Genomic DNA, 14,966 nt, shown 5'->3' with positions numbered 1-14,966 from the left:
AGTTGCGACTCATTAGGAGTTGCGCTTTTCCCCCTGCCATCCCCTTCCACTCCAAGGCACGAGATGGATTTACTAACCCCAGCCTGTCAGACGCCCCGTCGGCGGTCCGCACCCTGCCTACCCGCCTTAGCGGACCTCGAGGCTGTATTAAGAACCCCATCGGGGAGTACCCCGGAAACCGTAACCCCATCCCCCCATGAGCTGCGGCATGCACTACGGCAGTTCTTAGAGCACACCCGTGGTGCCCGCAATAGGGCACAGCTGGCTCTCCAGCGATGGGGGGACTTCGATCGACTTGTTCAGGCCGCAAGGGCCCTTATGAAGGAGGGCAGAGGGCAAGGGAGGCGCGGTGCTGCGGCCTACGAGCGGGCCCGCGGCTTCCGGAAAGAGCTACTTACTTATGGGATGGGACACGGGTTGCTACGCGACCCGCCGGGGGCCATGAGCACCCCCACCAATGAGAACTCCCCACCCCCCCGGCCCTCCGCATGACACCTCTCATTATTGTAACCCTGAATACCAGGGGCTGTAGGATGGCTCTCCGCAGGTCCCAGGTGCTCTCCTACCTTCGGGAGGGGGGGTACTCTGTGGTTTTCCTGCAGGAGACCCACACGGACCCAACCGCCGAGGATAGGTGGCGGCTGGAGTGGGGGGACGGGGTATACTTCAGCCATTGCACGACCTGGCAAGCTGGAGTGGCGACCCTGTTCTCCCCCGCCCTGCGGCCCGAGGTGCTAGGGGTCACTGAGGTCGTACCGGGCCACTTGTTGCACCTCCGAGTTCGTCTGGAGGGGCTCGTGGTCAATCTTGTTAATATCTATGCCCCGCAAGTGAGTTCACAGCGGCCACAATTCTACCAGCAGGTGTCCGATTTTCTCGGCACCCTAGACTCGCACGAGTGCCTGATCCTGGGAGGGGACTTTAACACTACCCTCGAGGAGCGGGACCGCTCGGGGGCCGAGCCGAGCCCGGCCGCCGCGACCATTCTCCGAGACATAGTCGATTATCACTCCCTAGTGGACGTCTGGCGTGACCATCACCCAGATGACACTTCCACGTTTACCTTTGTCCGGGTGGAGGCCCATCGGTCACACCGCTCTCGGTTAGACCGTATTTACCTATCCCGTTTCCATCTTTCACAGGCCCACTCCTCCACCGTGCGGCCGGCCCCTTTTTCCGACCATCATTTAGTTACCGTCACGGTCTCCCTCCGTGCGGAGGGACCGGGGCCGGCCTACTGGCACTTTAATAACAGCCTGCTGGAGGACGAGAGCTTTGTGATGTCCTTCCGGGAGTTTTGGCTGGCCTGGCGGGAGCAGTGGCGTGCCTTTCCCTCGGTGCGGCGCTGGTGGGATCTAGGGAAGGTGCGCGCCAAGCTCTTCTGCCGCAACTACACTCGGGGCGCCAGCCGACGGAGAAATGCAACGATAGAGCAGTTGGAACGGGAGGTCTTAGAGCTGGAGAGGCGCCTGGCCGCCAGCCCCGGGGACCCGTCCCTCTGCGGAGCGTGCCGGGAGAAGCGGGAGGAACTTCGAGCCCTCGAGGACCACCGGGCCCGAGGTGCCTTTGTCCGGTCCCGCATCCGCCTCCTTCGGGAGATGGATCGCGGCTCCCGCTTCTTCTATGCCTTGGAGAAAACGAGGGGGGCCAAAAAACACGTCACCTGCCTTCTAGCGGAAGACGGCACCCCCCTCACGGATCCGGAGGAGATGTGTGGGAGGGCCCGTGACTTCTACGCAAGCCTTTTCTCCCCGGATCCGACCGATCCTGGCGCTCGCGGGGTGCTCTGGGAGGAACTCCCCACGGTCAGCGTGGGCGACCGAGACCGGCTAGAGCTGCCTCTCACCCTGGCCGAGTTCTCGGAAGCCCTCCGCCGCATGCCCACCAATAAATCTCCGGGCATGGACGGGCTGACCGTGGAGTTTTACCGCGCGTTCTGGGACATCCTCGGCCCGGACCTAGTCACTGTCTGGGCTGAGTCTTTGCAGGGCGGGGTCCTCCCTCTGTCGTGCAGGCGAGCGGTGCTTGCCTTGCTGCCGAAGAAGGGGGACCTCCGCGACTTACGAAACTGGCGTCCCCTCTCACTCCTTAGCACGGATTACAAAATCGTAGCGAAAGCAATTTCGCTGCGGCTAGGGGCCGTGATGGCGGACGTGATCCACCCAGACCAGACCTATACTGTCCCGGGTCGCAGCATTTTTGACAACCTCTTTCTAGTCCGAGACCTTTTGGAACTCGGGCGGAGAGACGGTCTGTCGTTCGCCCTCCTGTCTCTCGATCAGGAGAAGGCGTTCGATAGAGTGGATCATGGGTACCTCCTGAGCACCCTGCGGGCGTTTGGATTCGGACCTCAGTTTGTGAGTTTTCTCCGGGTGCTGTACGCCTCCGCGGAGTGTTTGGTTAGGCTCAACTGGACCCTGACCGAACCGGTCAGCTTCGGGCGAGGGGTGCGGCAGGGGTGCCCCCTCTCAGGCCAGCTGTACGCTCTGGCGATCGAGCCTTTCCTCTGTCTCCTCCGCAGGAGGTTGACGGGGTTGGTGCTGCGGGAGCCGGAGCTGCGGCTGGTCCTGTCGGCGTACGCCGATGACGTCCTCCTCGTGGTCCAGGACCCGGGCGACTTGGCGCGAGTGGAGGCATGCCAAGCCATCTATTCAGCAGCCTCCTCCGCCCGAGTCAACTGGGTCAAGAGCTCTGGCTTGGCGGTGGGGGGCTGGCGGCAGGTAAGCTCCCTCCCACCCGCGCTTCAGACCATCCGGTGGAGTGCCGGCCCTCTGCTCTATCTCGGCGTTTACCTTTCTGCCACGCACCCTTCTCCGCCGGAGAACTGGCAAAATTTGGAAGGCGGCGTGATTGAGCGGATCAGGAAATGGACGAGGCTACTCCGATGTCTCTCCCTTCGGGGGAGAGCACTGGTGCTTAACCAACTAGTCCTGTCCACGCTCTGGTACCGGCTCAACACCCTAGCCCCGGCCCCGGGTTTCCTGTCCCACCTCCGGAGATTGATTCTGGAGTTCTTTTGGTCAGGATTGCACTGGGCCCCTGTTGGAGTTCTTCATTTGCCCCTGAAGGAAGGAGGGCAGGGCCTGAAGTGTCTGTACACTCAGGTCCGCGTTTTCCGCCTCCAGGCCCTGCAGAGGCTCCTTTATGGTGCAGGTAGTTCGACGTGGAGCATATTGGCGCACGCCTTCCTACGCCGCTTCCATGGGCTCCGATATGACCGGCAGCTCTTTTATCTTTGTCCGAGAGGTTTTCCGCGAGACCTCTCCGGGCTGCCGGATTTCTACCAGGACCTCCTCCGGACCTGGAAACTGTTTTCAACCACCAGGTCTGTGGCGGCCATCGTGGGGGCAGATCTCCTCACGGAGCCCCTGCTACACAACCCCCAACTTCGTGTGCAGGCGGCGGAGTCCCGCACGGTGCGCCAGAGGTTGGTCCTGGCGGGAGTTACGAGGGTCGGGGACCTCCTGGACTACGACCGGGGAGACTGGCTGGATCCCCTGACGCTCGCTCGACGCATGGGGCTCTCCAGCCTTCGCACCCCCCGGCGCGTGCTTCAGGAGGTGGAGGCCGCTTTGACCCCCGCTGCTCGGGCTTATGTCAGCCGAGCCTTGCGCGAGGGCGCACCCCGCCCATCCTTTACCCCAGGCCCACCGGACCTTTCCATCGGGCCCCTACCCTGCCGATCCCAACACACCCCTCATCCTTTCACTGCAAGCCGGCTGCATGAATTGCAACCGGTCGGTTTTCAAGTTGCACCACGGCAATATTTATATACACTTACGCTCCATACCCTTCACGCCCGCACCCTGGTGTCCCGCCCCGATACAAAGTGGCGAGATCTCCTACCACCCTTGGAGGGGGAGCAACCTCGGTGGGCCAGCCTGTACTCCACCTTGGTCCCGAGGCCCGTCGGGGACATCAGTTGGCGGCTCCTTCACGGGGCCGTGAGCACGGGCGTGTTTTTGACACGTTTTACCTCCGTTCCGGAGACTTGCCCCTTCTGTAACGTGAGGGAAACCCTGGCGCACGTCTATTTAGAGTGTGCCAGATTGCAGCCTCTTTTTCGGCTCCTCACAAACATTCTTTTGCGCTTTTGGCTTCATTTTTCCCCTCACCTCTTTATCTATACACTCCCCATCCGTGGCCCCACCAAGTCGCGGGATCTCCTGGTTAGCCTCCTCCTAGCCTTGGCTAAGACAGCCATTTATAAGACCAGAGAGCGGAGGTTGGCTCATGAGGCGTCCTGCGATTGTAGGGCCGTTTTCCGATCCTCAGTACATTCACGCATCCGGGCGGAGTTTCTCTGGGCGGCATCCACCGACTCCCTTGACACCTTCGAGGAACGGTGGGCGCTGTCCGGGGTTCTCTGCTCGGTGACCCCGTCCGGTTCCCTCCGTCTGACCCTCTGATTGAGGGACAGAGCGAGAGACGCCAGCCACAGCCGTTAGCTGCTGTGAATACCATCATTATTGTTATTTAGGTGGTCTTATAATGCATGGATGTGCCCCCCTCCCTCCCAGCCACCCACCCCGCAGCCGTGCCCATCTTGTCGGGCACTCTCAGGAGAGGGAGGGTCGGTGACCCTGGGCGCGGCACTAGGTAACTCGAGGGGGTGGAAGACCACGAGTGTCGAGGAAGCCCCCCCGCTCTAGGCCACCAGGTAACTCAGGAGGGTGGAAGACCACGAGTGTCGAGGAAGCCCCCCCGCTCTGGGCCTGGGCTAGCCTGAACACCTCTCCCTCCTGAAAGCTGTTGTGTTATACCTTCTGATTGCGTTGTTTTGTTGCTAAGGTTTTCTTTATCTTCTTGTAATCTCTGTAACTGTTACAAATAAATTTCTTTTCTGTTTCAAAAAAAAAACCATCCCTGTTGGGAAATGGGACCTCCCTCGCTTGCTCCTCAGCTATCTGCTTTCTATTTTTTCCTAAAGCCCCCTGGTCTGGATTTTTCTTACTTTTGACCCTGCCTTAGTTCCCCCCTGGCCCCGACCGGGCCAGACGCTTTTTTGTTTTGTTTTGTTTTTTTGCCGTTTGTTTTTGCTGCTGTTTGAGTGCTGGTCGGCTGCCAGCTTGCCGCCAGCACCCCCCCCCCCCCATGCCTGCTCTCGGGCGCAGCTATTTGCCTTAGCTGAAACCCCCGGAGGAGGGGGGGAAGGTTGCCGATTTGCTACCCGGAGGGGGGAGTGGAAGCCCCCAGACCCAGCCGTTTCGCTGTTTGTTTGGAATTCCCATCTTATCTTTACAACATTCTCGGCCTGCCGGAAGCCTTGGAACACAGCCAACACAGTTGGAGAAGAAGATTTTCAAAGGAAACCCCCCGGGGAAGCTACAAATCATCGTGGAGGGGGCCGTAAGACTGAGTAATTTCTTGAATTATACTCTCGAGAGGGGGAGTTTGACTGTGGTTTAATTGCGTTTGTGGTGGCACAGGGGGTGTGGCACGGAGCTACCCCCGATCCATCGGTGCCCCCTCCCCCCCCCAATACTACTACAACTGTCATGGCCCCCCCGCTGTCGTCCCTGCTGGCAACCTGCCATCTGCCTTCGGATCCAGCTGTTTGCTTTGAACTTTGCCTTTTGGACCGGACATAACAGCCGACCAAACAAGACTCTTTGGACAAACATGCGTGGGTCTACACCCCCCGCCCCTGGACTGCTTATCCCACAGCTTGCCCCTATTACCGGACCCCGATTTTTGTTCCCCCCCCAGTCCAACCCATTTGATATTCTCCGCCCTCCCTGCTTGCAGCCCAGCAGGGAGGAGCGGTTAATTTGCTTCCCCCTCCCCCCTCCTCCTTCCGGTGTCTCCCCATCTCTCCCTGCTCACAATGGCGGGGAATGAGAGGGGCGAGGCCCCTCTAATAATATCAGCTGTCCCTCCCCCACCCCCCTCTGCCCAACCCCCAAGGTCCCCCCTGCACCACTATCGTTAAAATACTTGCCACCGCCCCCGCTGGGGCACCGGCAGCAGGAGGCACCGGGGCGATTACTGTCGCTGCTGCGCCCACCGCCCCCCCAGATTCTAGGAACCCCCCCCAGCTGGCCGGAAAGGCCAGGGCGGGAAGAAAGGAAAGGGCCCCACTAAAACATCTAGGCCCTCCATGGCAGGGGCTGCCCCCACAGCTGTGGCCTCATCATCGACTGTGGTGCCCCTCCCCGCTGTTCCCTCCACCAGCTCTGCGAATGTCCCTCCCCCGGCCCCCAGGACGTATGCCCGGGCGGTGGCAGGTCCCCCCCACCTGCCGCCTCGTCATCTCGCCCACCCACTGCCTCCGCTACCATCACCAGCAGCTGGGGCCCTTTCCCCACCTTGACCAGGAGGCACGGTGTCTGTTGCCTCCTGGTGCCCGCCTCGCCCCACGTGGAGACATACGTGCAGGCGTTGGCGAAGGTGGTAGGACCCATGGCTATTGTGGCGGCCTCCAAGATGTATGGGAAGGTCGTTTTTTTCTTAGCTTCGGAGGCTGCCACCCAGGAGGCGGTGGAGAGGGGCCTGGCGGTGGGGGCGGGTGTTCGTCCCCTTAGAGCAGCTAGAAGACCTGGGTGTTCGCCTCGTCCTTACCTCCGTTCCTCCCTTTTTACCCAATGCTGCCCTGTTACCTGCTCTCTCCACCCTGGGGAAACTTGTCTCTGTCATCAGCCCTCTCCCGCTGGGCTGCAAGGACCCCACCCTCCGTCACGTCCTTTTTCGTTCCGCCGGCAAGTGCAGCTTCTACCGCCGGCAGGGGTGCATGACGGAGAGGCGTTCGAGGGGTCCTTCCTAGTCCCCTACCAGGGAGCCCGCTATAGGGTCTTTTATTCCACCGGAGAGGCCCGGTGCTACCTCTGCCGCTCGGCGGGGCATGTCCGCAGGGACTGCCCTTTGGCCCGGGGGAGGGGGCACCTGAGACCCCCGAGACCCGGCAGGATATCGGCCCTGTCGTTGCCGACACCCCTGGCCACCCGGCACCTGAAACCACCCCTCCTCCCACCCGATCCAACGCTGCCCCCGTCCGGGCCCAAGAGGTACCTTTCCAACAACACCCGGGCGACCACGGGAGTCCCGCTCTTGCTGTAACCACCTCGGCAGAGCCTCTGGAGGAGAGTGTGGCAAAGCTATTACCAGGTGCAGGAGAGGGCTCGCCCCAAGGAGAACCCCCCGCCCCTCCTGCTGCCTCACCGCTATCCCCCCGAACCCCTGAACCTTTGCCTCCGCGCCCCGCTCCGCCCCCTGCTACTCAACCCCCAGATGATGCTATGGAGGGCTGGACTGTAGTCCAGGGGAAGCGAGGCAAGCGGAGGGCTCGAGCCCCGCTGCATCCATCTGACGCGGAAGCCCCCCGGAAGACCAGGAAGGGAGGTACTGACCTTGAGCCTCCCGCTTCGGCCACGAGTGAGATCCATTCGCTGGTGTTGGGAGGTGAAGATAGACTGGCATTGGAGGGAGGAATCCCCCCTCCGCGAGGGACCCTCCCCTCCGAAGCCCCGGAGGAAGCCCCTTCTAACCGGATACCACCTGAACTCCCTACGAACCCCGACGTGACCGTTGAGGCGGGCCCTAGCGGAGAGGCCCCCAGGGTAGTAGGAGTCGGCCTCTCCTCTGTGTATGCAGAGATTGAGGCCCTAGATTTGACCCCGGTCACCCAGGGAGGGGATGATTTACTGCCGGCCAGCCTCGTTTTAGGCAATCTCACCCCAGGCCCCCTTTCCCCATGTTCTCTCCCCCTGACTGCCTTTCCGGGTGAGCACCCCACGGAAAGTGGTTTACCACCTGATGCCATGGCTGCCACGACCACCCCGAAGCCAGCATCTAGCATTGCTCGGAGCCCCCTCCCTTGCCCCTTAACCCCCGACCCTGCTCAGGAGGCATCTTCTTTTTGCTGCTCGCCTCCTGAAGCCCAGGGCCTTACCTCTGCCCCTGTCCCCACCCCTGTCCCGGTTCAATTTCCCTCCTCCTGCAAGGCTACTGCCGCCCCTGGGGTTATTTCTTTTCCGCCTTTTGCAGACCCCCCCCAGGGAGCAGTCTTTACGTTTTCTAGTTGCGACTCATTAGGAGTTGCGCTTTTCCCCCTGCCATCCCCTTCCACTCCAAGGCACGAGATGGATTTACTAACCCCAGCCTGTCAGACGCCCCGTCGGCGGTCCGCACCCTGCCTACCCGCCTTAGCGGACCTCGAGGCTGTATTAAGAACCCCATCGGGGAGTACCCCGGAAACCGTAACCCCATCCCCCCATGAGCTGCGGCATGCACTACGGCAGTTCTTAGAGCACACCCGTGGTGCCCGCAATAGGGCACAGCTGGCTCTCCAGCGATGGGGGGACTTCGATCGACTTGTTCAGGCCGCAAGGGCCCTTATGAAGGAGGGCAGAGGGCAAGGGAGGCGCGGTGCTGCGGCCTACGAGCGGGCCCGCGGCTTCCGGAAAGAGCTACTTACTTATGGGATGGGACACGGGTTGCTACGCGACCCGCCGGGGGCCATGAGCACCCCCACCAATGAGAACTCCCCACCCCCCCGGCCCTCCGCATGACACCTCTCATTATTGTAACCCTGAATACCAGGGGCTGTAGGATGGCTCTCCGCAGGTCCCAGGTGCTCTCCTACCTTCGGGAGGGGGGGTACTCTGTGGTTTTCCTGCAGGAGACCCACACGGACCCAACCGCCGAGGATAGGTGGCGGCTGGAGTGGGGGGACGGGGTATACTTCAGCCATTGCACGACCTGGCAAGCTGGAGTGGCGACCCTGTTCTCCCCCGCCCTGCGGCCCGAGGTGCTAGGGGTCACTGAGGTCGTACCGGGCCACTTGTTGCACCTCCGAGTTCGTCTGGAGGGGCTCGTGGTCAATCTTGTTAATATCTATGCCCCGCAAGTGAGTTCACAGCGGCCACAATTCTACCAGCAGGTGTCCGATTTTCTCGGCACCCTAGACTCGCACGAGTGCCTGATCCTGGGAGGGGACTTTAACACTACCCTCGAGGAGCGGGACCGCTCGGGGGCCGAGCCGAGCCCGGCCGCCGCGACCATTCTCCGAGACATAGTCGATTATCACTCCCTAGTGGACGTCTGGCGTGACCATCACCCAGATGACACTTCCACGTTTACCTTTGTCCGGGTGGAGGCCCATCGGTCACACCGCTCTCGGTTAGACCGTATTTACCTATCCCGTTTCCATCTTTCACAGGCCCACTCCTCCACCGTGCGGCCGGCCCCTTTTTCCGACCATCATTTAGTTACCGTCACGGTCTCCCTCCGTGCGGAGGGACCGGGGCCGGCCTACTGGCACTTTAATAACAGCCTGCTGGAGGACGAGAGCTTTGTGATGTCCTTCCGGGAGTTTTGGCTGGCCTGGCGGGAGCAGTGGCGTGCCTTTCCCTCGGTGCGGCGCTGGTGGGATCTAGGGAAGGTGCGCGCCAAGCTCTTCTGCCGCAACTACACTCGGGGCGCCAGCCGACGGAGAAATGCAACGATAGAGCAGTTGGAACGGGAGGTCTTAGAGCTGGAGAGGCGCCTGGCCGCCAGCCCCGGGGACCCGTCCCTCTGCGGAGCGTGCCGGGAGAAGCGGGAGGAACTTCGAGCCCTCGAGGACCACCGGGCCCGAGGTGCCTTTGTCCGGTCCCGCATCCGCCTCCTTCGGGAGATGGATCGCGGCTCCCGCTTCTTCTATGCCTTGGAGAAAACGAGGGGGGCCAAAAAACACGTCACCTGCCTTCTAGCGGAAGACGGCACCCCCCTCACGGATCCGGAGGAGATGTGTGGGAGGGCCCGTGACTTCTACGCAAGCCTTTTCTCCCCGGATCCGACCGATCCTGGCGCTCGCGGGGTGCTCTGGGAGGAACTCCCCACGGTCAGCGTGGGCGACCGAGACCGGCTAGAGCTGCCTCTCACCCTGGCCGAGTTCTCGGAAGCCCTCCGCCGCATGCCCACCAATAAATCTCCGGGCATGGACGGGCTGACCGTGGAGTTTTACCGCGCGTTCTGGGACATCCTCGGCCCGGACCTAGTCACTGTCTGGGCTGAGTCTTTGCAGGGCGGGGTCCTCCCTCTGTCGTGCAGGCGAGCGGTGCTTGCCTTGCTGCCGAAGAAGGGGGACCTCCGCGACTTACGAAACTGGCGTCCCCTCTCACTCCTTAGCACGGATTACAAAATCGTAGCGAAAGCAATTTCGCTGCGGCTAGGGGCCGTGATGGCGGACGTGATCCACCCAGACCAGACCTATACTGTCCCGGGTCGCAGCATTTTTGACAACCTCTTTCTAGTCCGAGACCTTTTGGAACTCGGGCGGAGAGACGGTCTGTCGTTCGCCCTCCTGTCTCTCGATCAGGAGAAGGCGTTCGATAGAGTGGATCATGGGTACCTCCTGAGCACCCTGCGGGCGTTTGGATTCGGACCTCAGTTTGTGAGTTTTCTCCGGGTGCTGTACGCCTCCGCGGAGTGTTTGGTTAGGCTCAACTGGACCCTGACCGAACCGGTCAGCTTCGGGCGAGGGGTGCGGCAGGGGTGCCCCCTCTCAGGCCAGCTGTACGCTCTGGCGATCGAGCCTTTCCTCTGTCTCCTCCGCAGGAGGTTGACGGGGTTGGTGCTGCGGGAGCCGGAGCTGCGGCTGGTCCTGTCGGCGTACGCCGATGACGTCCTCCTCGTGGTCCAGGACCCGGGCGACTTGGCGCGAGTGGAGGCATGCCAAGCCATCTATTCAGCAGCCTCCTCCGCCCGAGTCAACTGGGTCAAGAGCTCTGGCTTGGCGGTGGGGGGCTGGCGGCAGGTAAGCTCCCTCCCACCCGCGCTTCAGACCATCCGGTGGAGTGCCGGCCCTCTGCTCTATCTCGGCGTTTACCTTTCTGCCACGCACCCTTCTCCGCCGGAGAACTGGCAAAATTTGGAAGGCGGCGTGATTGAGCGGATCAGGAAATGGACGAGGCTACTCCGATGTCTCTCCCTTCGGGGGAGAGCACTGGTGCTTAACCAACTAGTCCTGTCCACGCTCTGGTACCGGCTCAACACCCTAGCCCCGGCCCCGGGTTTCCTGTCCCACCTCCGGAGATTGATTCTGGAGTTCTTTTGGTCAGGATTGCACTGGGCCCCTGTTGGAGTTCTTCATTTGCCCCTGAAGGAAGGAGGGCAGGGCCTGAAGTGTCTGTACACTCAGGTCCGCGTTTTCCGCCTCCAGGCCCTGCAGAGGCTCCTTTATGGTGCAGGTAGTTCGACGTGGAGCATATTGGCGCACGCCTTCCTACGCCGCTTCCATGGGCTCCGATATGACCGGCAGCTCTTTTATCTTTGTCCGAGAGGTTTTCCGCGAGACCTCTCCGGGCTGCCGGATTTCTACCAGGACCTCCTCCGGACCTGGAAACTGTTTTCAACCACCAGGTCTGTGGCGGCCATCGTGGGGGCAGATCTCCTCACGGAGCCCCTGCTACACAACCCCCAACTTCGTGTGCAGGCGGCGGAGTCCCGCACGGTGCGCCAGAGGTTGGTCCTGGCGGGAGTTACGAGGGTCGGGGACCTCCTGGACTACGACCGGGGGGACTGGCTGGATCCCCTGACGCTCGCTCGACGCATGGGGCTCTCCAGCCTTCGCACCCCCCGGCGCGTGCTTCAGGAGGTGGAGGCCGCTTTGACCCCCGCTGCTCGGGCTTATGTCAGCCGAGCCTTGCGCGAGGGCGCACCCCGCCCATCCTATACCCCAGGCCCGCCGGACCTTTCCATCGGGCCCCTGCCCTGCCGATCCCAACACACCCCTCATCCTTTCACTGCAAGCCGGCTGCATGAATTGCAACCGGTCGGTTTTCAAGTTGCATCGCGGCAATATCTATATACACTCACGCTCCATACCCTTCACGCCCGCACCCTGGTGTCCCGCCCCGACACAAAGTGGCGAGATCTCCTGCCACCCTTGGAGGGGGAGCAACCTCGGTGGGCCAGCCTGTACTCCACCTTGGTCCCGAGGCCCGTCGGGGACATTAGTTGGCGGCTCCTTCACGGGGCCGTGAGCACGGGCGTGTTTTTGACACGTTTCACCTCCGTTCCGGAGACTTGCCCCTTTTGTAATGTGAGGGAAACCCTGGCGCACGTCTATTTAGAGTGTGCCAGATTGCAGCCTCTTTTTCGGCTCCTCACAAATATTCTCTTGCGCTTTTGGCTTCATTTCTCCCCTCACCTCTTTATCTATACACTCCCCATCCGTGGCCCCACCAAGTCGCGGGATCTCCTGGTTAGCCTCCTCCTAGCCTTGGCTAAGACAGCCATTTATAAGACCAGAGAGCGGAGGTTGGCTCATGAGGCGTCCTGCGATTGTAGGGCCGTTTTCCGATCTTCAGTACATTCACGCATTCGGGCGGAGTTCCTCTGGGCGGCGTCCACCGATTCCCTTGACACCTTCGAAGAACGGTGGGCGCTGTCCGGGGTTCTCTGCTCGGTGACCCCGTCCGGCTCCCTCCGTCTGACCCTCTGATTGAGGGACGGAGCGAGAGATGCCAGCCACAGCCGCTAGCTGCTGTGAATACCATCATTATTGTTATTTAGTAGGGGTTTATAATGCATGGGTGTGCCCCCCTCCCTCCCAACCACCCACCCCGCAGCCGTGCCCATCTTGTCGGGCACTCTCAGGAGAGGGAGGGTCGGTGACCCTGGGCGCGGCACTAGGTAACTCGAGGGGGTGGAAGACCACGAGTGTCGAGGAAGCCCCCCCGCTCTAGGCCACCAGGTAACTCAGGAGGGTGGAAGACCACGAGTGTCGAGGAAGCCCCCCCGCTCTGGGCCTGGGCTAGCCTGAACACCTCTCCCTCCTGAAAGCTGTTGTGTTATACCTTCTGATTGCGTTGTTTTGTTGCTAAGTTTTTCTTTATCTTTTTGTAATCTCTGTAACTGTTACAAATAAATTTCTTTTCTGTTTCAAAAAAAAAACCATCCCTGTTGGGAAATGGGACCTCCCTCGCTTGCTCCTCAGCTATCTGCTTTCTATTTTTTCCTAAAGCCCCCTGGTCTGGATTTTTCTTACTTTTGACCCTGCCTTAGTTCCCCCCTGGCCCCGACCGGGCCAGACGCTTTTTTGTTTTGTTTTGTTTTTTTGCCGTTTGTTTTTGCTGCTGTTTGAGTGCTGGTCGGCTGCCAGCTTGCCGCCAGCACCCCCCCCCCCCCATGCCTGCTCTCGGGCGCAGCTATTTGCCTTAGCTGAAACCCCCGGAGGAGGGGGGGAAGGTTGCCGATTTGCTACCCGGAGGGGGGAGTGGAAGCCCCCAGACCCAGCCGTTTCGCTGTTTGTTTGGAATTCCCATCTTATCTTTACAACATTCTCGGCCTGCCGGAAGCCTTGGAACACAGCCAACACAGTTGGAGAAGAAGATTTTCAAAGGAAACCCCCCGGGGAAGCTACAAATCATCGTGGAGGGGGCCGTAAGACTGAGTAATTTCTTGAATTATACTCTCGAGAGGGGGAGTTTGACTGTGGTTTAATTGCGTTTGTGGTGGCACAGGGGGTGTGGCACGGAGCTACCCCCGATCCATCGGTGCCCCCTCCCCCCCCCAATACTACTACAACTGTCATGGCCCCCCCGCTGTCGTCCCTGCTGGCAACCTGCCATCTGCCTTCGGATCCAGCTGTTTGCTTTGAACTTTGCCTTTTGGACCGGACATAACAGCCGACCAAACAAGACTCTTTGGACAAACATGCGTGGGTCTACACCCCCCGCCCCTGGACTGCTTATCCCACAGCTTGCCCCTATTACCGGACCCCGATTTTTGTTCCCCCCCCAGTCCAACCCATTTGATATTCTCCGCCCCCCCTGCTTGCAGCCCAGCAGGGAGGAGCGGTTAATTTGCTTCCCCCTCCCCCCTCCTCCTTCCGGTGTCTCCCCATCTCTCCCTGCTCACAATGGCGGGGAATGAGAGGGGCGAGGCCCCTCTAATAATATCAGCTGTCCCTCCCCCACCCCCCTCTGCCCAACCCCCAAGGTCCCCCCTGCACCACTATCGTTAAAATACTTGCCACCGCCCCCGCTGGGGCACCGGCAGCAGGAGGCACCGGGGCGATTACTGTCGCTGCTGCGCCCACCGCCCCCCCAGATTCTAGGAACCCCCCCCAGCTGGCCGGAAAGGCCAGGGCGGGAAGAAAGGAAAGGGCCCCACTAAAACATCTAGGCCCTCCATGGCAGGGGCTGCCCCCACAGCTGTGGCCTCATCATCGACTGTGGTGCCCCTCCCCGCTGTTCCCTCCACCAGCTCTGCGAATGTCCCTCCCCCGGCCCCCAGGACGTATGCCCGGGCGGTGGCAGGTCCCCCCCACCTGCCGCCTCGTCATCTCGCCCACCCACTGCCTCCGCTACCATCACCAGCAGCTGGGGCCCTTTCCCCACCTTGACCAGGAGGCACGGTGTCTGTTGCCTCCTGGTGCCCGCCTCGCCCCACGTGGAGACATACGTGCAGGCGTTGGCGAAGGTGGTAGGACCCATGGCTATTGTGGCGGCCTCCAAGATGTATGGGAAGGTCGTTTTTTTCTTAGCTTCGGAGGCTGCCACCCAGGAGGCGGTGGAGAGGGGCCTGGCGGTGGGGGTGGGTGTTCGTCCACTTAGAGCAGCTAGAAGACCTGGGTGTTCGCCTCGTCCTTACCTCCGTTCCTCCCTTTTTACCCAATGCTGCCCTGTTACCTGCTCTCTCCACCCTGGGGAAACTTGTCTCTGTCATCAGCCCTCTCCCGCTGGGCTGCAAGGACCCCACCCTCCGTCACGTCCTTTTTCGTTCCGCCGGCAAGTGCAGCTTCTACCGCCGGCAGGGGTGCATGACGGAGAGGCGTTCGAGGGGTCCTTCCTAGTCCCCTACCAGGGAGCCCGCTATAGGGTCTTTTATTCCACCGGAGAGGCCCGGTGCTACCTCTGCCGCTCGGCGGGGCATGTCCGCAGGGACTGCCCTTTGGCCCGGGGGAGGGGGCACCTGAGACCCCCGAGACCCGGCAGGATATCGGCCCTGTCGTTGCCGACACCCCTGGCCACCCGGCACCT

Source organism: Natator depressus, chromosome 2 (assembly GCF_965152275.1).
Source record: "Natator depressus isolate rNatDep1 chromosome 2, rNatDep2.hap1, whole genome shotgun sequence".
Classification (NCBI taxonomy): domain Eukaryota; kingdom Metazoa; phylum Chordata; order Testudines; family Cheloniidae; genus Natator; species Natator depressus.
This window is presented reverse-complemented; position numbering follows the sequence as displayed.